The 23,697-nt window shown below is 46.7% G+C and overlaps 1 protein-coding gene across 3 annotated transcripts in view; it reads left to right on the top strand.

Annotated features, from left to right (window-relative positions):
• The first annotated feature begins 22,266 nt into the window (after positions 1–22,266).
• The window catches only part of xirp2b (xin actin binding repeat containing 2b), a 250,156-nt gene continuing 248,725 nt past the window's right edge, over positions 22,267–23,697 (top strand). The window contains exon 1 of one of the 3 annotated variants that reach the window (XM_085986456.1): positions 22,267–22,577. The gene's annotated coding sequence lies outside the window, so the exon portion shown is untranslated. The remainder of the gene's footprint in view (positions 22,578–23,697) is intronic. The other 2 variants (XM_085986455.1, XM_085986457.1) reach the window with 2 other exon arrangements.

The raw sequence follows: 23,697 nt of genomic DNA on the forward strand, positions 1-23,697 counted from the left end.
CAAGAAGGCAGCTCGCCACAACCTTCTCATAGGCAATTAGGGATGGGTAATAAATGCTGGCCTTGCCAGTGACGCCCACATCCCAGGAACAAATTTAAAAAAAGTTATATTGCAGTCATGGAGGGTCTGGTAGGTTTCCCTTTGGGGGGCTGAAGGATGAGAGGAGCAGCCAATAAGATAGGAGAGAGCAGGAGCAGCTGGGAGAAGAGGGGGGATGAGGGCACAGTGCAGGAGACCATACCCACATTGTGTCTTCAGGGAGCACACCTCCTACCTTAACTGGACTGAGGAGCAATATGTTTGGCGCCTTCGCTTCACCAAGGAGGCTATCACCGAGCTATTTTATCTGCTACAGTCACAACTTGAGCCTTGAACCACGGCATGGATAGGACTACCTGTGGTTTTCAAGGTCTTCAACCAGAATAAAAAAAGGCAGCCAGCAGTGACCAATAGCACTAGTTGTGGTCATTTGTAGAAAACTTGAAGATCACTTCCAAAGGTGGTTCTTGCTTCCACTGATGGTGGAAATGCCACCTCAATTATATTACCACATTGGTGTCAACTTTTCCAATATAAAGGGGGAAATAACCTAATGTCTTGAGAATGTCAGCAAATTATTATTGTTTTTGTACAGAGATCCACGGTTCTGTAGTTTGTTGGCCACAGGGGGGTGGGACTAGCTGAAGTGCTCTTTCAGAGAGCCGGCATGGGCTCGACGGGCCGAATGGCTTCCTTCTGTGCTGTAACCATTCTATGATTCTATTCAATAAATGGGAATAATGACTAAAAAAAAGGCCTGGAAACAATATTGCCGTCAGACTTTCTAAGCATTACTGTTATATCCATGTTTGATTATAAACAGCGTTTTTGACTGTTCCAACCTATTGTCACTTTGAATGATACATGATGTTGTGGTTTATTGTATTTATAACATGGATAAACAGACCTGCATTACTGATGACTGATGCAGTCACAGTGGCAATGTGGTCATGTCAGTTTAGTTCATGAATGGTGTAAATATGACAAACTACTGTCAGGCGCACTGTATAATTATTTATATTGTGCAAGTTTGTTAATTTTTTTTCAAATTTAGCATTAAAAAGTTTAAGTGAAATATGTAAATAGAAGTTACATACATCAGTTGGAATAATTGAACATATTACATAGAATTACATAGTTTACATTTACAGCACAGGAACAGGCCACTTGGCCCAACTGGCCCATGCCAGTGTTTATGCTCCACACGAGCCTCCTCCCACCCCTCTTCATTTAACCCTATCAAAATATCACAGAATCACAGAATCTACAGTGCAGATAGAGGCCATTTCGGCCCATCGAGCCTGCACCGACACACATCCCACCCCATCCCCGCAACCCCACGTATTTAATCCCCTAACACTAAGGGTCAATTTATCACAGCCAAATCAACCTAACCTGCACATCTTTGGACTGTGGGAGGAAACCGGAGCACCCAGAGGAAACCCACGCAGACACAGGGAGAATGTGCAAACTCCACACAGACAGTCGCCCGAGGCCAGATTTGAACCCGGGTCCCTGGCGCTGTGAGGCAACAGTGCTAACCACTATGCCACCGTGCCCCCCTAAATTTATTTTTTTTCCCAAAAGGCTAATGGAATCACAGAAACCTCACAGTGCAGATAGAGGCCATTTCGACCCATCGAGCCTGCACCGACACATATCCCACCCGATCCCCGTAACCCCTACACCAACACATATCCCACCCTATCCCCGTAATCCCACATATTTAATCCCCCTAACACTAAGGGTCAATTTATCATAGCCAATCAACCTAACCCGCACATCTTTGGACTGTGGGAGGAAACCGGAGCACCCGGAGGAAACCCACGCAAACACGGGGAGAATGTGCAAACTCCACACAGACAGTCGCCCGAGGCCGGATTCGAACGCGGGTCCCTGGTGCTGTGAGGCAACAGTGCTAACCACTATGCCACCGTGTCTGCTGCCACCGTATCCTTCTATTCCTTTCTCCCTCATGTGCTTATCTAGCTTCCCCTTAAATGCATCTATGTTATTCGCCTCAACTACTCCATGTGGTAGCAAGTTCCACATTCTAACCACACTCTGGATAAAGACATTTCCCCAGCATTCCCTGTTGGGTTTATTAGTGACTATCCTATATTTATGACCTCCAGTTTTGACTCGCCACAGCATTTTCTTTATGTCTACCCAGCCAGCCTCTCAATCCGTCCACCTGCCGGGTGTGAAACGGAGAAAGAAATTCAAAGGAGGTCCTGCCCCCCGTTAAATTCGGCAGGACCTCCGTGTTCCCCGTACTTCCATGTTTCTCGGCCACTAAAAGTTGCCCCGGCTCCCTCGCCACCAGGGCCATTATTTTAGAAAGGTTTCCTTCTGAGTATTTAAAGAAAACAGAATAAAGAACAACACGTTAAACAATGTGCACCATCTCAGAGTAAATGGGAAAAAGTCAGCATAAATGTCCTGAATGTATGGTCGGTATGACGGAGTACTGTCCGAGTCAGTGACAGCTCCAAAATTGGGTCGCTGTGCCCCCCACCCCCCACCCCTCGAGCTGCCAATCAGTGAAATCTCGTAAATCATTGAAACTGATGAAAACTTCGGCTCTTCCACAGTAAGTACGCTGTTAAATTCCCCACTAAAATGGATTAGGTGTAACTGGGGTTTTAACAGCGTATTGACTGCTAAACAAATGTTAAGGGGCTGGAAAACTAATTTTAATTTTGTGCAGTGTGAAATTTATCCATTTTAATAAAAATAAAAAATTTTTTGGAAACTTTTCTAAAATTTACATTTTTTTAAAGTTTGTGCTTCTTTATTTTAGGTTCATCTTTTTCCCATGTGAGAACCCCAATCTTTGTTTTACTCTCTCTAACTATTTAAAAAAGTTAGGGGGAAAAATTCGGTTGGTTGCGCCACCCATTAGCGCCTAAAGAGGTCGAGAAGTGGGGCGCTAACCAACTAGCGCCCGGGCGCAGCGAACCCTGCGCCTCTTCCCAAATTGAGCGGACATTTAGCGCCGGCACTAAACCGTAGTACCCGCTCACCGGCGCACGCAGATCATGACGTCATTTCAGTGTGCAACGCCCTTGGGGCGCCCCGGACCGGAAATTCAGTGGCGCCCCCCTCCGTTCCGCCTGTCGCTACCAATGACAGGTTACCTGGAATGTTTCCCAGTCGCTGTCGGGCTGGGGGGGGCGCTATTTAAAGGGGACTCTTCCTGGATTATTAGTGGTAGCCATTTTTGGACCACACCTTCTGTGAGAGAGAGAGAGAGTTGCTCAGAGACAAACGGAGAGCTATTTCTGCAGTGAGCCAGCGCTGGCTGAGGAACTTTAGCCTTCTGAACATAACTTTGCAGTTGGCAAGCTTCTCAACCGGCATAACTTTCAGTGCGCACTTACTATGGGGGCTGCATTGGATGGGAACGTCGTCCTTCTCAATCATATTGACAGGGCACAGAGACGCAGGGATAGCATGGCAGACATGGCCAAATGGAGGAGGGCCTACAAATGTCGGCACACGAGACCTTACACTGCCAGGGTTTTCCGCCAACAGTTTTCGTATATCAACATGTCGGAGGAGCAGTGTTTCCGAAGGCTGCACTTCAGTAAGGAGGTGGTCACTGAGCTCTGCCACCTGCTTCAACCAGATCTGCAGCCTCAACTAAGGTGCAGGACATCTCTGTCGGTGGCTGTGAAGATCACTGTGGCTCTAAACTTCTATGCCAGTGGCTCCTTTCAGGCCGCTGCTGGGGACATTGCCAACATCTCACAGTTCCCGGTGCATTGCTGCATCTGTCAAGTGACTAATGCCCTCTTTAAAAGGAGACAGCAGTACATCTCCTTCCCAATGACCCTGGAAAAGCAGCGAGAGCGCGCAAAGGGCTTCGCAAGGATAGCGGGCTTCCCCATGGTGCAGGGCGCCATTGATTGCACGCATGTGGCTTTGCGGGCGCCTCTAGAGAAGCAACCGAAAGGGGTTCCATTCTTTGAATGTGCAGCTGGTCTGTGACCACCGACAGCTGATACTCGCTGTCAATGCCCACTTTCCAGGCAGCAGCCACGACGCCATCATCCTGCGCCAGACTTCTGTGGCAGACCTTGTCGAAGCCCCGGCTCACCCAGGAGGCTGGCTTCTCGGGGACAAGGGCTATCCTCTGTGCCCCTGGCTGCTGACCCCGCTCCATTCGCCCAGCACCCCTGCTGAAGAATGTTACAATGAGAGCCATCAAGCGACCAGGAACATCGTGGAGCACACAATTGGCGTGCTGAAGCAACGGTTCCGCTGTCTGGACCATTCAGTACTCACCTGAGCGAGTCTCCCACTTCGTGGTTGTGTGTTGCATGCTGCATAACCTGGCAATCCTCAGGACCCAGCCAATGCCACCAGACATTGAAGCACGAGCAGAGGAGGAGGAGCAGCACCAAGACGGGAGGGAGGCACAAACTGCAAGGGCCGTCCGTCAGAGGCTTATAGCAAGTCGCTTCTAGGCCCCTCTGAGGGAATGCTTTCTGCCATTCCAAGAACATGAATGGAACTGTTCTGCTACCCCTAAGCTGGTCAAGGCAACAACTTGTGCAAAGAACAGACATGGACATTGTGAATAAATAAGCTTCTTTATTTAACAAACTATGTATCCTTCCCGCATGACAAAGCAATGGAAACAAACACCAAAACAAACAGACTGCCACATAACTGGCTCTCACACCCTGGAGACAATATCCAAAACATAACTGGCTCTCACACCCTGGAGACAATGTCGAAAACATAACCAACATTCAGACCAGCATCCTCGGCTTTGAATGAAAGAAATAACATAATTTAGCAACACCTCCTACTTTTTGCCCCTCAATGGTGATCTGCTTCCCTTGCAGAATTGCCCCCTTCCCACCCTGCAGCTCCTCCGTAATGGGACCCCAGTGGCTGCAGCAAGGCTGGGGGTGACCTGCTGACTGTCCGAAACTGAGACCGCAGATGCCCTTGAGGTACAGCCTGGAACAGGTCTGGGCCTGGAGGGCCCGGCTGCTGACTGCTCCAACTCTGCATGGGCGGCAGCAGTCTGTCCTACAGGTGGTGGCAGCTGCAGTGGAGAAGTGCCAGTGGTGGCATCAGGAATGCTGTCATCCTGAGAGTGGACAGCAGCTCCCTGGTCGGCCGACACACTGGCACTCTGACGGGGCAGCACCACAGCATGCGCAGCAATCGGCTGGTGCACAAATTGCTGGCCTGCTGTGGCGCAGCAAGGGCCCCGGGGAATCCTGCCTGATCCAGCGAGGGTGGCAGCAGTCAGTGCTCGCGTGGCCTCAATCTGCGTCTGCATGAGACCAGCCACTGACTGCGTGGCAGCACTCAGCACTTGCGTGGCAGGTGCCAGTGCTTCGCTGAAGTCCTGGACACTCCTTGCCAGTGCTGTGCCGAAGTCCTGGACACTCCTTGCCAGTGCTGTGCCGAAGTCCTGGACACTCCTTGCCAGTGTCTCAATGGAATCGGGCATCCTTGCCACTGCAGCCATGAGCTCAGTGTGCCTCTGCCCAGCCTGGGCGCTCATTTCTGCGAGGGCACGCACCTCTTCTGCGTTCTGTGCAGCAGCACTCGCGGGCCGACTCGCCCTCCGGGGAGACGGCCTCAGAGCTTCCCTACCCCCCTCGCGTTGCTGCAGGCCGCTGGGTCCTGGAGCTGCATCCTCCTCAGACCATTCCCCCCCGCTCCCCTCCAGGGAAGCGTCTCCCCAGTCTGGACATGGGCGGGCTCGCCTGAGGGTGGCACGGATGGTCCGGCTTCCTCCTCCTCGTTGCCTCCAGAGTCACTCGCACTGGCAGCTTGCGGGCCCGCCTCCCGAGCTGGTGATGCAGCATCTGAAAGCAGGGAGGTTCAAGAGTACCTTTAGCGAAACGACAGGGTGGCAGCAAGGGATGCATGAGTGCTGTAATGCTCTGAGTTGGCTCGAGAGTGAAAAAGCATGCTGGTGTGGGGAACAAGTGGAAGGAGAGAGGTCAAAAAGATGATGACCTTACCATTGTTGTCCACAATGGGGTCGGCATCTCCAGAGGCGACGGGGCCAATCATCCGGCTTGCCACAATCCGATGGACTCGCTCCTCCAGGTCTGTGAGGGTCTGCAGGTGAGGCCGGCCTCCTCCGGTCCGATGCTGTTGCCTTCTATTATGGGCCAGCTTGGCCTGCAAGAGAAAGGACGGGGTGTGAGGAAACCTGCAGCCCTGATCTGGGATGACATGCCTCCCATGGTCGATTAGCCCTTACATTATGCTGCCCTGATCTGGGATGACATGCCTCCCATGGTCGATTAGCCCTTACATTATGCTCCTTGATCTGGGATGACATGCCTCCCATGGTCCAGGAGCCCTTACATTATGCACAGAGCTGAATGTGTGTGTGTGTTTCCAGAAAGGGCCATGGGTGCTGGATGACAGCTGGCCATTGGGGCTTTGCACACCCTCTGGCCATAAAGTGAGGTCCAGATGGAGGGATGAAGATGATTCTGAAAAAGGCACTCACCCTGACGACCCGAGTGAGGTCGTTGAACTTCTTCCTGCATTGCACAGGAGTCCTGGGAACCATGCTGCTGGAGGTGACTCTGTTGGAAACCTCCCTCCAAGCTCTGCGATAGTCGCTGTGCTGAGGCCTCCTGCCATTCCCTGGGTAGAGTACAGATCACCTGCGCTCCACCGCGCCAACCAGAGCATCCAATGCCTCCTCGCTGAAGCGCTGCACTCTCTCCCTGGCCCTCTCCATGTTCAGGCAGTTGTCGACGCCACAGGTAGGTTACCGCCGACTTTGAGGCCTACGATGCGCAGGGTGCAGCTGGAGATGATGATCGATCCGCCCCTTTAAGAGCTGTCTGGCGCCAGCGTGTCTGGCTGCACTCCATAATTGACAGCACCTGCGCTGCGCCCGCCCACGGAAATATTGCGTTGCGCCGCCGGGTTAGCGCCTTAAGACTGTCGTGCAGCGTCTGATTTAGCACCGCAATCACCTTCAGGGGCGCAGGTATCCAATATCGCTGGAGGTGGCGATAACTTGCGCCTGGCGCTAAACTTTGCGCACCGCCAATACTAGCACCCCAAACGGGGCGATACTGAATTTCTCCCCTGTAGAATTTTACGGGCTTACCCACTTCCTTGTTCACTGAATTCTGCCTTTCGAGTGGCTGCTTAGACAGCCTGTTGCCATCACAGCACTTCGCACAAGGAGATTCCCATTAAGTTCCATTGAATTGAATTCAAGGTCGGATAACCCGAAGTTTTCGACACAGGAATCGCTGCCGGCCTCAAATTCAGGGCCATTGTGTTTTTCCAAGTGCAAAGAGATACCTCGCATTTTGCAGATTTAAATAATTAAACAGTAACACTTTTAGAAAACAAAACGATTTTTCAAATGAATGCTTTGTTAATAATATGGCAATCAAGAAAGTAACAAAGCTGTTCTGCAAAGTTGTGGTCTCTGTGGTTTGAGAAAGGACGAAGGAAGTTAGTACACACCAGTATGTTGAAATTCAGGCGCGGTTTTACCAACATAATGTCGAATAGAATTACACCGTTGTGTAAAGAGAACTTATTATGACTATTGATGTTATGTTATCTTCTGACTCACAATTATATCACGTATTGCAAAGCGAGGAATATTAGAGTATAATGGAAAGGAGCTTTGAGTACATTTTAGCAACACAAAGACAGCTTATTATGTCAAACTAAACTTTTCCTAAAAGGCACATAGGAATTGCTGGACGACTAAAGACTAAGGTCCATCAAGGTCTTATCAGGAACATCTTTTACATCGTTAGGTCCCTAATTAACATATTCAAGTGGCCTAATGCCTGTTTTAGGCATCTTCCCAGAATGCTAAAAAATGGTCTGCACAAGTTTAGCAGTTGGACCAATGCCTGTGCAGATTGGGCATAAGCCTTTCTACTGCTACATTGCTTTGCTTCCATTTTAAGCCCATAAAACCAGTGCTCCAGATACCAATTTCTACCCAGAATGTTTTCTGAAATCTTTGTATGCAGAGAATGTTCATGGACCCTGTAATCTTTGTTGACATGAGTACCAATGTTGGTCTTTGGGCGGAAGCAGTTTATTGAAAGTTGGAAGGTCCGAGATCTGTTAATGCAGGGGAGCAGGGATTGTTCAGCTGAAGCACTGTTCAGATAGCTCTGTCAAACAGCTCTGTTTGCAGGCAGGTTTTGCAGCACTCCCGCTTCCTCACCATCTTTGATGTCATCAGTCGTCTCTTCCATTTATGGCTCCATGTGTTGTCCCTGTCGTAGTGCAAAGTTGTGCAACATACAGCAAATCGCTATGATTTGGGACACTCTTTTGGGGTTGTATTGAAGCACGCCACCAGGCCTGTCCAGGTAGTAGAAAGTAATCTGGTCTTCCCGATAAAGGGCTCTAGTGGAGTCATGGATCTGGTTGTACCGCAGTTCAGCGGGTGAGTGTGGGTTTCTGAGAGGAGTCAGAAGCCGCACATGCAGAGGATAGCCCTTGTCCCCAAGCAGCCAGACTCTGACTTGATGTGCAGTGTCAAAGAGTGGGTGCATGAAGGACTGATGCAGTATGAAGGCATCGTGACAATGGTTATATACCTGCATGATGCACTGCTGGGCATTACATAGCAGATGAACATTCATTGAGTGGAGCCCTTGCTATTTACAAAAGTACCCTGTGCAATCAATGATGCCCTAGATTTTGGGGAATCCCAGTATCCTATCCTGCTGTTTCCAGTTGTCCATGGGGAAAGTGATGAAATTGTTTGCTGCGGCAAACATGGTATCAGTTACCTGCTTAATGCAACTGTGTCCTGCAGACTGACTGATGTCACTGAATCCCTTGTTGCCACCTGGAAGGAGCCAAAGGCAAAGAAGTGGAGGCTGCAGTCACTGTCACTGCAACAGGCAATGCTTTGCTCGCTGTGACAGTTGGCTGCAGGTTTTGCTGCAGGAGATGCCACAACTCTGTCACAGCCTTCCTGGGGAAGCACAGCCACTTCATGCACTGCTTGTCTGAGAAAGACAGGGCCTATAAACTCTGGGAAGAAAAGGTTTCCTGCAAGCTCTCCTCCTCCTGCTTGCTCTCCCTGAAGCTGCAGCTCTGTCTGCTCCTTCGTGCTGATCCTCTTCTTCTGCTAACCACAGTGGAAATCCCAGAAAGACCCCTATGATAACAAAAGTGCATCACCAGAAGCCACTTAACAGTCTACATTGTAGAGACACTGCCAGCAGTTGTAAATGGTTCCCAGGCAGCTCACATGTTAAAAAGATTTCAATTTTGGATCACTGTATTGCTGGCAGCTGAGTCCTGGGGCAGGGGACGGGGTTGGGGGATGGGGGGGGTTGGTGGTGCATGATGGAAGCTGTAGTGTATGTGTGGTGTATGTCCTTTGCAGAAGGAACTATATTCTGCAGCCCCTGTATACTGCAGTACCAGTAGTGACCACCCCTGTATATAAGCCTGTGTAGTAACATTTGCATAGTAGTTCCAGGTTGTCTCCATTCAGTAAAGACCTGTTATAACCAACTCCTGCAGTCCGTGTCTCAATTATACACGGGCATAATACTGGCGACGAGCAGATACGAACTTACCTACAGTCTGCACCACCTCATGGGGATCCATCCCTGAAGCGAAGTTATCAGAGGTCGAGGCCAGAAGGAAGAAAGAAACAGAAGAAACGGGCGTCGACCGTGGGCATCCGCCTCTGAGTCAGCGGAGTTGAAGATTTGCAGGAGAGGCTGTCGAGAGCGGGGCTTGGTTATCCTGTCGATGGTGCTTCAGCTAATCGGGCTGGTGGCAGGTAGTACACTGATCCTTCCTGGGCTGCGGCGGTCTAGAGCTCGAGCGGGTGGCTTTGCAACGGGACCGAGCAGCGTTGTCGGGAAGAGGAGAGAGAGGGTGGAGCACACAGGGCGCGGCCGGTGCTACGAAGCCGGGCAGCGTACAGACCCGAGAAGAGGGAGGCAAGTGTCCCGCAGGGTTGTTCCGATGACGGGGAAATAACAAAACTTAAACGCGCAGAAAGCCGCGAGGAGCTGCAGTTTGCCACGGGAACCGCGGAGAGTGGCATTAGCAGCAGCGCGGGGGGAAGTGCGCGAAGACCATAGGGCATCGCCATCAAGGCATAAAACGCCAGCAACAGCGCTAGCAACAGCGGAGAAGACAGAAAGCGCGGGAGGCGCCATCTTAATCCAGCGGGGAAGAAGGCAAAGCGCAGGAGGCGCCATCTTAGATTTCCAAGATGCCGAAGACTGGCTATATCACTGCCTTCGATAATGCAATAGAAGACTGGACCACGTATGTGGAAAGAGTCGAGGTATATTGCGAGGCAAACGAAGTAGCCGATGAGAAAAAGGCATCGGTACTGCTAAACTTAATGGGCGCAAGAACGTACGGCCTATTGCGGGACCTGATTACTCCAGCCAAACCGAAGGCGAAGAGTTTTAATGAAATTGTTGCCATCCTACAGGAACACCTAAATCCTACACCGCTGCTGATAGCAGAAAGATTTAAATTCCACAGGAGAAATCAGCATAAAGATGAGAGCAATGCTGATTACCTTACGGAACTACGCAAGCTATCAAAGCACTGCCAGTTCGGAGCAGGACTGGCAGATACCTTACGGGACAAATTTGTCTGTGGACTCCTGAGTGAAGGAACCCAGAAGAGGTTACTCTCAGAGAAAGAGCTGATGCTAGATAAGGCTTTCAGCGTGGCAGTAGCGTACGAAGCAGCAACAAGGGGAGCTGCGGAAATACAGCAAAAGCCACAGGAATACGGCACCCACAAAATGACACGGGGATTTGCAAAATGTTATCGCTGCGGCAGAACAACCCATGACCAGAAGGACTGCTGGTCCAAGGACAAAATATGCAGGCAATGCGGAAAGATGGGACACATTGCACGAGTTTGCAGGTCTGGGAAGAAGACCAACGACAACAAAAAGGCTACTAAGGAACCGTACAGGAAAGTACAAAAGATGACGGACAGTAGTTCCGAAGACCAGATGAGCGATAGTGAATCCGGGAACAAGAGACTAAGCTGTCTCAAACTTCACAACGTAATCGCAAAAGAGGATCACCGAACCATTTGGGTCACCCTCACGATAGCAGGGTCCCAAGTCAAAATGGAATTGGATACAGGATCAGCCCTGACCGTCATGAATCGACGAGACTACGAGCGGCTATTCTCACACATACCCTTGAAAGACACATCCATTGTCTTGAAGACATATACGGGGCAGAAAGTATACCCCAGAGGGAAAATAAGGGTGCCTGTTGAATACAACGGCAAGGAAATACAGAAATTGTATCTGTACATACTGCAAGATGGTGGACAACCATTATTGGGACGTGAATGGATCAGAAAGATAAGTTTAGACTGGCACTCCATTCAGGCACTGACTGTGGCTGATAAAAAGGATGACGACGTCACACCTGGATGATTGTCAAAAATCTTAGCTAATGCTAAAGAGGTATTGCAACAAGGACTGGGAACTCTTAAAGGCATAACCGCCTCGATAAAAATAGAAGAGAATGCAATTCCCAAGTTTTTCAAAGCAAGACCGGTACCGTATGCAATTCACCCAGCCGTCGAGGCAGAGCTGGAGAATCTGGAGAATGCAGGTGTGTTATCTAAGGTAGACTGGAGCGAGTGGGCGACACCCATCGTTCCTGTCATGAAGAAAATGTTAAACAAAAAGTCTGAGGAGCCAAGGAAGGTTCGCATCTGTGGGGACTTCAAGGTGACTGTGAACCCAGTCCTTCACACAGTACAGTATCCTCTTCCGAGGATAGAAGATATTTTTGCCTCACTATTTGGAGGGAAACGTTTTACAAAAATTGACCTAGCGCAAGCATATTTGCAGATGGAGGTTGAAGAATCCTCTAGGAAATATCTCACGATAAACACTCACAAAGGTCTTTACCAGTATAATCGACTGGTATTCGGAGTAGCATCAGCTCCGGCTATATGGCAAAGAGCGATGGAACAAGTCCTGCAAGGGATTCCGGGGACTCGGTCTTAGTTGGACGACATCCTAGTGACAGGTGAAAATGACAGTGAACACCTTGCCAACCTAGAGCATGTACTCACTAGACTAAGAGAACGTGGGCTACGAGCCAATCGCCCCAAGTGCGAGTTTTTTAAGAAACAAATATCGTATTGTGGCCACGTGATTGATGAAGAGGGGTTACATAAGTCCCCTGACAAAATTGAAGCAGTAGTTAAGGCTCCAGCGCCTGAAAATGTGTCGCAACTGAGGTAATTCCTCGGATTGGTGAATTACTACCATAAGTTTTTGCCGAACTTGTCCACAATTCTGCACCCACTGAACGCCCTGCTACAAACTGGAGTAGCATGGAAATGGAGCGATGAATGTAAGCGGGCCTTTCAGAAGTGTAAGGGCCTGATCACTTCAAGAGAAGTATTGGCTCACTACAACCCATCACTACCGATAAAACTGGCGTGTGATGCGTCTCCCTATGGCGTTGGAGCGGTACTGTCACATAAATCCCTTGATGGTTCAGAGAGGCCGATAGCTTTTGCATCACGCTCGTTAACTGCAGCCGAGCGTAACTACGCCCAGATTGACAGAGAGGCCCTCAGCCTGGTGTGGGGAGTGAAGAAGTTCAATCACTACCTGCACAGACAGAAATTTACTCTACTAACTGATCATCAACCTCTTGTCTCCATTTTCAACCCCAAGAAGGGCGTCCCGATAATGACAGTACAACGGCTACAGAGGTGGTCCCTTTTCCTAGGGGCACACCAATATGACATCGAGTACAAAGGAACTAAACAGCATGGGAATGCTGATGGATTGTCGCGCCTACTGTTGCCGACTGTGGAAGAAGCACCTGCAGTGGATCCTGTAGAGATGTTCCACTCGACCATAGTCGAATGTCTACCTGTGACGAATGCAAACATAGAAAAGGAAACACGAAATGACCCGACACTCTCCAGGGTCTATGATTTAACGGTGAAGGGATGGCCAGCATATGGCGAACCACTGTTGCCAGCATTCTCGCCGAGAAGAGAACAGCTGTCAGTGTGCCGAGGAACCTTGATGTGTGGATCCAGAGTAGTAATTCCACCCAAATTGAAGGATAGAGTGCTGAATGAGCTTCATGAGGGTCATCTGGGAGGGGTAAAAATGAAGAACTTAGCCAGAGCATTTGTGTGGTGGCCGGGAATTGATAGAGAAATCGAAGAGATGACCAAGAGCTGTACAGGATGCCAGAAGGTCCAAAACGCCCCACCACAAGCCCCTCTACATCCATGGGAGTGGCCCTCATCTCCATGGCAAAGGGTACACATTGATTTTGCTGGTCCATTTATGGACTCGATGTTTTTAATTGCGGTGGATGCACATTCAAAGTGGCCAGAGGTAATAAAAATATCCTCAACCACCACAGAAAAAACTATCAGTCTTACGAACCATATTCACCAGGAATGGGCTGCCTGAACAGATTTGCTCCGACAATGGACCACAGTTTGTGTCTGAAGAGTTCCAGAGGTTCTTAAAGAACAATGGTGTTAAGCATTACACATCCGCCCCATATCATCCAGCCACCAATGGATTGGCCGAGAGGTTCGTTCAAACATTCAAGAAGGCTATCAAGGCAATGTGTAATGAAGACATACCCCTACAACACAAGGTGGATAACTTCTTGTTTGCCTACCGGAATGCGACACATGCGGTTACCAACCAAACTCCAGCCATGATGTTCTTCAATCGAAGACTAAGATGCCGCTTGGATTTGGTTAGGCCAAACATCAGAAGAGATGTGGAGAACAGGCAGTTTCAGAATATGAATGAAAGGCCAACCAGGAGTTTCAAGATAGTTCAACCAGTTTTGGCCCGGGACTACCGCACAGAGAAATGGCAGCCAGGAACGATCTGCACACGGCAAGGACCTCTAATGTATACCGTGGACGTTGGAGAGAGCATTGTAAGACGCCATGCTGACCAGATTCTAGAGTCACTGGAAAACGTCAAATTTACACCACAATCCTATACACCTGGTGATGAAACCGAAGTACCAATTGCATCTACCTCAGAATCGGTGATATTGGAAGCAGACGAACCAAACAACGACGTTGATCCCAAATCAACTTTGCCAGAAGAACCTGATACCCAAAGAGGCGTTATCCGGACAGAATCAGGAAGCCTCCTCAAAGACTGAATTTATAATTGATTAACTTCAGCTAATGTATATAGCAACTGTAATTGTAAATATGTTATTTAATTATTAATCGAATGTTATGTACTGTTTAGCTAAAAGGGGAGGAATTGTAGTGTATGTACCTCGAAGAAGGAACTATATTCTGCAGCCCCTGTACACTGCAGTACCAGTAGTGACCACCCCTGTATATAAGGCTGTGTAGTAACTTTGTATAGTAGTTCCAGTTTTGTCTCCATTCAGTAAACACCTGTTGTAACCAACTTCTGCAGTCCGTGTCTCAATTACACACGGACATTACAGAAGCGATTGGAAGGAAGGAGGCAATTGGAAGAAGTTGATGTCAATCAGAAGGAAGGGTTGGTGGGGTGGGTGCATGGGTTACATTATCTTTTTTACCACCCAGGACAAGTCGCAGAAAGGAAAATGTTGTGGGGAGGTTCGCACACAGAACTCACAGGGTTTCTTTCCATTGAAATTGGTTCAGTTAGAGGCGTGTGAACCTCCCCATCGGATTGTCCTTCCTGCACTCTGCCCAGACAATGCTTGACATAAAGGTGGTAAAGATGAAAATCCACTCCAATGTTAAACTGTGCCAGTTAGGAAAGCTACAGCTGATATTTGCCTCAACCAACCTAGAATTAATCTAGGATCAGGTGTTGATCATGAATGCCGAGGATATCAGAAGAAAATGGCAGTCTCTTTTGACGGATTAAGCCCATAAAAGACAGTTGCCAAAGCAAAAGGAAACAGAAAAGGAATTTGTGGTTTTGGGAAAATAGTTCACTTGATAGATTCATCTGGGTTTTGTATAACCACATAAGGAGAAGTAAAACCTCTGATGAGGAATAGATCCATCATTTGGAAATATAGCGGAAATGAAATTCTGACATTATGACCTCCCTGCATCAGCCAATATTGACCAATGTTTAACTGCTAGGCTGTGAAATTCCAGCCTGTTTAATTTAGCAAAAGTTAGCATAAGTGCTCATCGCTTAAAGCCCTTATGTCAACCCCTTCTTTCAAGGGAACGGAAGTTCCAGTTTCCCGCGCATGCGCAGTGCATGCACGAAACCGGCACTTTCGTTAGGCCTACGCGTGAGTACCCAGTGCGTACTCATGCGTGGGGACCCGAATTTCTGGGCCATTGTTCAGTTTCCTGCGGTTCCTGCTCTCGTCCGGAACTAGAAAATTTCATTCACTTTGCTTCCAATTTCCATCCTTCCCTCACCTTCACATGGTTCATCTGACTCTTTCCTTCCCTTCCTCGACTTCTCCATCACCATTTCTGGGGATAGGCTATTGACAAACATCCACTATAAGCCCACTGACTCCCACAGCTACCTGGACTACAATTCCTCCCACCCTGCTTCCTGTAAGGACTCTATTCTATTCTCCCAGTTTTTCCGTCTCCATTGTATGTGTTCTGATGATGCCACCTTCCATACTAGTGTGTCCGATATGGCTTCCTTTTTCCTCAACCAAGGATTCCCCTTAACCATGGTTGACACGGCCCTCGGCCATGTCTGTTCTATTTCCCGCACTTCTGCACTCACTGTTTCCCCTCCCTCCCAGAACCACAATAGGGTTTCCCTTGCCCTAACTTTTCACCACACCAGCCTCCACATTCAACAGATCATCCTCTGCCATTTCCGCCACCTCCAGCGTGATCCCACCACCAAACACATCTTCCCCTCCCCTCCCCTTTCAGAATCGCAAAGGGGCCGCCCCCTTCGAGACACCCTGGTCCACTCCTCTATCACCCCCAACAGTCCCTCCCCTTCCCACTGCACCGTCCCATGCAAGCGCAGGAGATGCAACAACTGCCCTTTTACCTTCTCCCTTCCTACTGCCCAAGGCCCCAAACACTCCTTCCAGGTGAAACGGCGATTTACTTATACTTCTTGCAATTTAGTATACTGTATTCGCTGCTCACAATGCAGTCTCATCTATCTTGGGGAGACTAAACACAGATTGGGTGACCGCTTTGCGGAACATCTTTGTTCAGTCTGTAAGCGTGACCCTGAGCTTCCGGTCGCCTGTCACTTTAATTCTCCGCTCCACTCCCACTTTGACCTCTTGGGCCTTGGCCTCTTACACTGTTCCAATGAAGCTCAACATAAGCTCGAGGAACAGCACCTCATCTTTCTAATAGGCACTTTATAGCCTTCTGGACTCAACATTGAGTTCAACAATTTCAGACCATAACCTCTGCCCCTATTTTTTCACATGGTAGCTGTTGATGTTTCTGCCATTCCCATTTACACCTCTTCTAGACTCATCTTTTGTTTCTTTACTTGTCCCATTTCCATCTCCTTTTGCTTTGTACTATCATCCCTTTTGTCATTTAATCACTCCTACCTTCCACCCTATCACGGACATTCCCTTTTGTTCTTTCCTCCCCTCCCCCCTTTCCCTGCCTCTGCACCTGCTTAAAATCTGTTACATCTCTAAATCTTTCCAGTTCTGACGAAAGGTCATCAATCTGAAACGTTAACTCTGTTTCTCTCTCCACAGATACTGCCTGACCTGCTGAGTGTTTCCAGCATTATCTGATTCTATTACATATTGTTCAGTGTTGTATGCAAAGCTGTGGCAAATCTAAAACTATAGGGGTTACCTGCTCAACCTTGGTTCTACTACCATAAAGCAAGCTGGTATTTGAATACTGCATGCAGTGCACCCACGATTTTCTAATAAGATGCCTGGCGCACGTGAGGCCCTGCCAGTAATGCAAAGTCATGGATAATTTTGCCCATAGTCATCTTTGGGACAGTTCATCAACAATAACATGCACCTTCTTTCAGGCAATGGATGGTGTGCCATTTTAATTGGAGTATTACCATTGATCCTAAAGAAATACCGCTATGCCAATTAGACAAAAACATTTCATTGTTTACTCTCAGTAACATATGGAAACACCCAAGATTTGGGGACAACTTTAAGAATTATATGTACCTTATTAACTTTTGAATGTTTGTGCTGTTTTCATTGGAACCTTGATAGAATAATAATTGGCTAACATATTGCTTTAATTCAGATAAGTAATGGTACTTAAAGAGGAAGTCTAGCTTTAGGTTGTAGAAGTAAAAAGATTTTGAAATGTGATAAGGATGTTTTCAAATGTTTAGAATTAGAAGAATATGAAGTGGTGTTTAGTCCAACAGTTAACCCAGTACTATAAATTCAAAGTTAAGAATTATGAGAAATATAGTGTAATAGCATTTATACAAGGATTAGCTTGAAGTCAAAAAAAGTTCCAAAATGAACCCAAAAAGAATTTAGAGGACCCGCCAAAGCTGTATCGCGAGGTGGTACAGGTAGACTATCCTTTATCCGAAAACCTCGGGACCAGCCGTGTTTCGGTTTTTCGGAAAATTTCGGATTTCGGAAGGTGCGCGAAAACACTTCGGTTTTCAGAGGTAATTCGGTTTTCGGGAGTGCGGATAAAGGATACACTATCCCTTATCCGAAAATAACGACTATAAATACTGTAGTTACAGGGATAAATACTGTAGTACAGTTTATTTGTAAGGAAAACATTCAGTAAAACTTCAAACATGTACAGGTACAAACTAAACTAAATACCTGTACATAAACATGCAATAAAGGTACATTACATCTGGCTTGAGGATCTTGGAGAAGATGGTACATCAGTGTTGGCATCATTGTCATCAGGTTGGAGTTGGACATCTGAAGATGGGCCAGGAACAGGATTCTCAAGTGATGAAGCATGACTACGACAGACGGCCTTTTTAAAGACTTCTTCCAGTGTCATCTGTCTCATTAACATTGGTTTCTGCCTAAGCAGTCTCTCTTTAATTGAGTAAACTTGCATAATCTCTTGCTCACTGATAAATGCACATTTTTCAAGGCCAGCAATTAACTGATCACACATTGTCACCATATCGTCTATGGGGATTTTTTCACCTGTGTTCACAATGTCATCATCATCATCACTACTGTCCTCATGCTTGTCTTTATTTAACACCATTTCAGCAATTTCCCCATCACTCAATGAATTCACAACAGGTGCATCATTGTCAATGTTCAGCACTTCTTCGATGTCAGCTTCCTCTAACGTATTTACACTTTCGGATGATAAACCTTTGGCGTAAGTGAGGAGGTTTGATATCATCATCTTCTCCTGACTGACAGGAAATCCTTCAAACTCGTCATCTGCAGGTCCATCTTCATGAAACATCGTTGAAGGCCAAAGTCTGTGCCAAGCATTTGTTAATGTTGGTTTGTCAACATCGTTCCAAGCATTAGCAACTGCATAAATGGCATCCTTAACATTGAATTCTTTCAGGAAGCTTTGGATTCCTTCGCCTCTGTTGAAAAACGTCTTTATACTTGCTCTTCATGGAGCGTAAAATTCCTTGGTCACAAGGCTGTATTAAAGATGTCACATTAGGGGGAAAGTTAATGCCGAAAACATAACTTTTCACAAGAAGTTCAGGAGGGGGATGTGCGGAGCAGTTGTCCAGGAACAATAAAATTTTGCAGTTTTCTTCCAGTCCAACTTGCCTGCAATGAGCTCGTGTCGCTGGTACGAAGTGGTTATTGAACCAGTGAGAAAATATTCCTCTGGTTACCCATGCTTTCCTGCTCGCATAATAATGCACAGGTAAATTGCATACACCTTTCAAACATCTCGGATGTTGGCTTTTTCCAATCACTACCAACTTTAACTTGTGTGTGCCTGCAGCATTGGCACACCCAAGAACAGTCAACCTGTCCTTAGCATCCTTAAAACCTGCTGGTGCACTCTCATCAGCCGTTGCTAATGTTTTTCTAGGAACGTAGCGCCAGAACAGAGCTGTTTCATCAGCATTGTAAATTTGTTCAGGACCGAGGTTTTCATCCGATATTATTTTTGCAAACTCATCTATGTAATTTTCAGCTGCTTCATGATCAGCAGAAGCTTTTTCACCACAGATTTTCAGATATTTTATACCATGACGCTTCTTAAATTTATGCAGCCAACCTTCTGAATATTCACACTCAACTTCAATGTTCAGTTCTTCATGGTATATTCTAGCTTGCTTCATGACCATCAAACCAGTCAGTGGCACACGTTCACCTCTGCGTTGTCGAATCCACTCAATCAGCACACGGTCAAGATCTTCATTTTTTGCCCTATGCAATGTTTTCCTAATTTTCATTAGTTTATGGTCATCACTGTCAGTGTAAAATTTCAACAACTTGTCTTTCTGTTTCTTTAAGTCATATACGGTGGTACTTCCCACACCATATTCTTCAGTAAGATGTCGCACAGACACACCACGATCAAGCTTCTGCAATAACTCCACTTTCTGCGATATTGATAATGAGTGATGCTTCCTTCTCTGCTTCTTACTGTTACCCATTGGGGTATCTGCAGTTCTTTTTAGCATTTTCACAAATTGTTAAAAGCCAGCAAATATCTAAGAGAGCAGCAAATATCTAAGAGAGCTGCAAATATCTAAGAGAGCTGCAAATATCTAAGAGAGCAGCAAATATCTAAGAGAGCAGCAAATAGCAGCAAATATCTAAGAGAGCAGCAAATATCACACAGAGCAGCATAACACCTGTGTGGGTCAAGCATCGGCAGCGTCGGGTCATGCTTTGCGCCACTTTCGGCTTTCAGAGGTTTTCTGGTTTCGGATGTGCGGATAAAGGCTGGTACACTATCTCTTATCCGAAATGGGGTGGGGTTCGGCGGGGGTGGGGTACGGCGGGGGGGGTCGGGGGTCGGTGGGGGTCGGGGGTCGGTGGGGGTCGGGTTCGGCCGGGGGGTCGGGGGTGGGGGTCGGCGGGGGTCGTGGTCGTGCGCATTTCGGTTTTCAGAAGTCATGCTTTGCTCCACTTTCGGCTTTCAGAGGTTTTCTGGTTTCGGATGTGCGGATAAAGGCTGGTACACTTATGCTGAGCGATTTCGGTTTTCAGAAGTGCGGAAAAATGCTACACTATCCCTTATCCGGCTAGGCCTGTAAGTCATGCGCCACTCTGGTCATGTCGTGCGCACGACTTACGCTGACCGAAACCCTCTAAAAACCGAAGGTTTTTTCGGTTTTCGGAAGTCCGGATAAAGGGTAGTCTACCTGTACCAGGATCCTGCAGAAAAAAAACTGACTGTTAATACAATGGTTATATTACCACATTATTGAATAAGTTATATGCCTTTATTTTATCATAGATTTAACAATTGCTGCTTGTTATATTACCAAATAATCTCCAAAAAGATGCTTTTGCCAAGTAGGTACAGTAATCCTAGAGACGGAATATTATTGTTCTGCTATGATATGTTGAACCAAACTTATCCCACTCCCCTGTCCTTTCCGTATAGCTCTGCAAATCTTTCCCCTTCAAGTATTTACCCAATTCCCTTTTGAAAGTTATTACATCTGCTTCCACCATCCTTTCAGGCAGTGCATTCTAAATCATAACTTGCTGCGTAAAAAAAATTCTCATCTCGTCTCTGGTTCTTTTGCCAATTACCTGAAAAATGTGTCCTCTGGTTACCGACCCTTTTGCCACTGGAAACAGTTTCTCCTTACTTACTCTATCAAAACCATTCATGATTTTGAACACCTCCATCAAATCTCCCCTTAATCTTCTCTACTCTAAGGCGAATAACCCCAGCTGATGAGTTATGTTATATTAAGTTAAACCCAACTACTGCTGAGCTGTTCAAATTCTGAAATCAGGGGCACGATCTTGCCAGCCCTGGGGAGGCGGGTCTGCCGGGAAAATGGCAGACTTTGGGGGCGGATGACCAACCTGCCTCAACCTGCCTCCGTGCCATCTTGCCAGGAGGCGGGTAGCCGTCCCACGCCGGGTTCCATCTCCTTGGAGGCGGGAAGGGGATTAGTGCCACTTATCTACCTGTTCCAGGCAGATAAGAGGGTTATCCCCATTTTACCCACAAAAGTGCGAGTTTCCCGAAGGCTCTGAACCACCAGGGTCACCGAGGTGAGTAGTGGATCTGTGGGGGTTGGAGGGGTGCAAAAGTGTGCTGTGGAGGTGAGTGATGGGTGCAAGTGTGGAGAAGTAAGTATCCAAGGTAAGTGGAAAGTGTTAGAAAAAGTTTACTTACCTTTGTTTCTTCCTGCAGGCTTCAATCACTGAGTATGCGGAGAGTCTCATACCTCCGCAGCAGAGATGACAGATGCCCGTTACATTCTCCAGTGCAACAACCATCTCATTTCTGCAAAAGAAAGAGGTTTGATGAGGTCTTGAATTCAAGAACTCATCAAACTACAGAGAATGTCACTGTTTGACAGCTTCACAGAGCTGTCAAACGATGACAATTTTGACAGATGAAACATCATACATTGACGTTCTCTGTAATCGGCTTTCCCTTAATTGGCCTGCTGAGCCCGCTGGGCGGGCTTAACAAGGTCAATCAAGGGAAAATAGCGTGGGTTGGCCACAAATCGATGGCGGCGGGACATTGACCCGCCAAGCAGCAGTCCCGCCTCCAACTCGTCCCCATTGGCGAAATCACCCCCCAGTTTACTGTACTGCTTATGATGATTAGACCAAATAATTTGCTGTAGCAAATAAATTGTTATTACGCAGATCTGCTCCGGAACATACATTTTCACCTCGGGAGCATTTTGCGTGAAAGTGCAATATCCAGATAACAAATCGCGGCATATGCTTTAAGTGTACAAATTTGCGAAAGTAGCAAAATACCTCTAGTAAATACACCCGATTGTCAGTGTGCAACATCCCTGAGGTAAGCTAAGAGTTAAATAATACTTCAACCAATATTGTCTTGCATTCCTGCGGATCTAGTCAAACAGTGACTAGATTTTTTTTATTTGAGTTGTTTCTGCAGCATGATTCAAGAACCAGACTAGGCATGATAATACATCCCTCGACACGAAGATAAATGCTGATCTGTTTTTCTTGCAAGCTATTATAAAAATGGTTACAGTGTGTGTCGAACTGCAATAAAATGAACTCTCCATAATATTAATAACATCTGTATGGTTACTGATGAGTAGGCTAGTACTGGATAACTAAGCAAAATGTTCCTAATCCAAGTTTATCACTTATTTTCAGCGACTTGCAAAATTAAGCTAGGGTTTGACGGACTGCACTGTAAACTGAGCACATAGGAAGAGCTGAAATATGCAGCCATTGGCTCTTTGCTTTCCCTTGGGGATCTCTTAAATAATGCATCGTCCTGAGCGGAATATTGGAGATTTTGTATCCTTCAGCTATCTGTTATCAGATGTGTGTCAGACCATCATGCTGGATGCTCATTAGCTTAATGAGCGCTGCGAAAGTGTCTTTACTTTTAAAATTTTTATCAGATACCAGAATGCTGTTGCTGCATCCGATACTGCTACAACTTCAAAAAAGGAATCAGTGGTAAGAAAATACAGTACAAGAATTGTTTTGCTACAATGTCATAACGTATTTACAGTTATAGTACTACAGTTCTAGTTCATTTGCAATTAAATTATTTCCCAGATTTAACATATTGTACTAAACATTATAGCTATTAAATTTTTTATGGCTTCAGAATAATTTAGGAGCATGTATGAAGAACCATTTGTTTCAATGAACTGAGGCAGACCTTTATATTGCAAGAGATACATTTTGTTGTAAAGATTCATATTTTTATAACAGAATGGTATTTATGTCTTAAACCAGACATTGAAGTCTATTACTGAATATTTAAAGAACATAATAAAAAGTCTGTTTAAAATATCATGCAGCTTACTAATCTAAAATTATATTTTAATGTAAAACAAATGCTACTGAAATTCTCACTCCCCCCCCCCCCCCACCCCCCAAGGTTATTTATGGCGCTTACACAATGGGGAGCAGTGGTGTGTGGAAAAATTCACTGAGTGACAGTGGGCTAAATAACAAGAGCGAGTTATTAGGTTCTGCACACATGCAGTGTGTTTGTTTCCCAGCCCGGCCGCTCCAAACGTTTTGTAATCGGATTGTACCTTTTCCCATTTTTATTCATTTGTAAAGCTCCGGTTGGAATGATACATCATCGTGGTGTATCACTACTGTGCATGCTACAAATATGCAACATTGAATTGGCTAGTGGCACAGTCTATCCTCGATCCAGCTCTTCTCTGTGCTATAATGGGCAGGACAGTAAAGCTCTGCATTTATTGTAAATTCTAAAAAGTTGCAGAATTTTTTTTTATTTAGAAGAAAAAGGTGCCAATTTGCAAAGCAACTGGTGGTTTATGCATTAAGTGTTATCTGTGAAAGGGCTGACGTCAGGGTGTTTTTTTCATTTTTTTTCCCCCGAGCATTTACTTAACAAAAAGTGGGTTTCCAAGTAAAATCATTACGTGGCATTATTTCATATGAGGAAGTGATGGGAATGCACTCTCTTCCTGGCCTGGTTTCCTGTTAGCTGGGAATTTTCTCCCCGAGTTCAGCAGTGTTTGTTGAAGGTCAACCGTGTGCCTGATACTTGCTGCTTGAAGCAAAACAAGGAAAATGTCTTTTAGAATGACTG

This window comes from Somniosus microcephalus, chromosome 4 (genome assembly GCF_052327205.1).
Source record: "Somniosus microcephalus isolate GS21.2 chromosome 4, FLI_Smic_1.0, whole genome shotgun sequence".
Taxonomy (NCBI): Eukaryota; Metazoa; Chordata; class Chondrichthyes; order Squaliformes; family Somniosidae; genus Somniosus; species Somniosus microcephalus.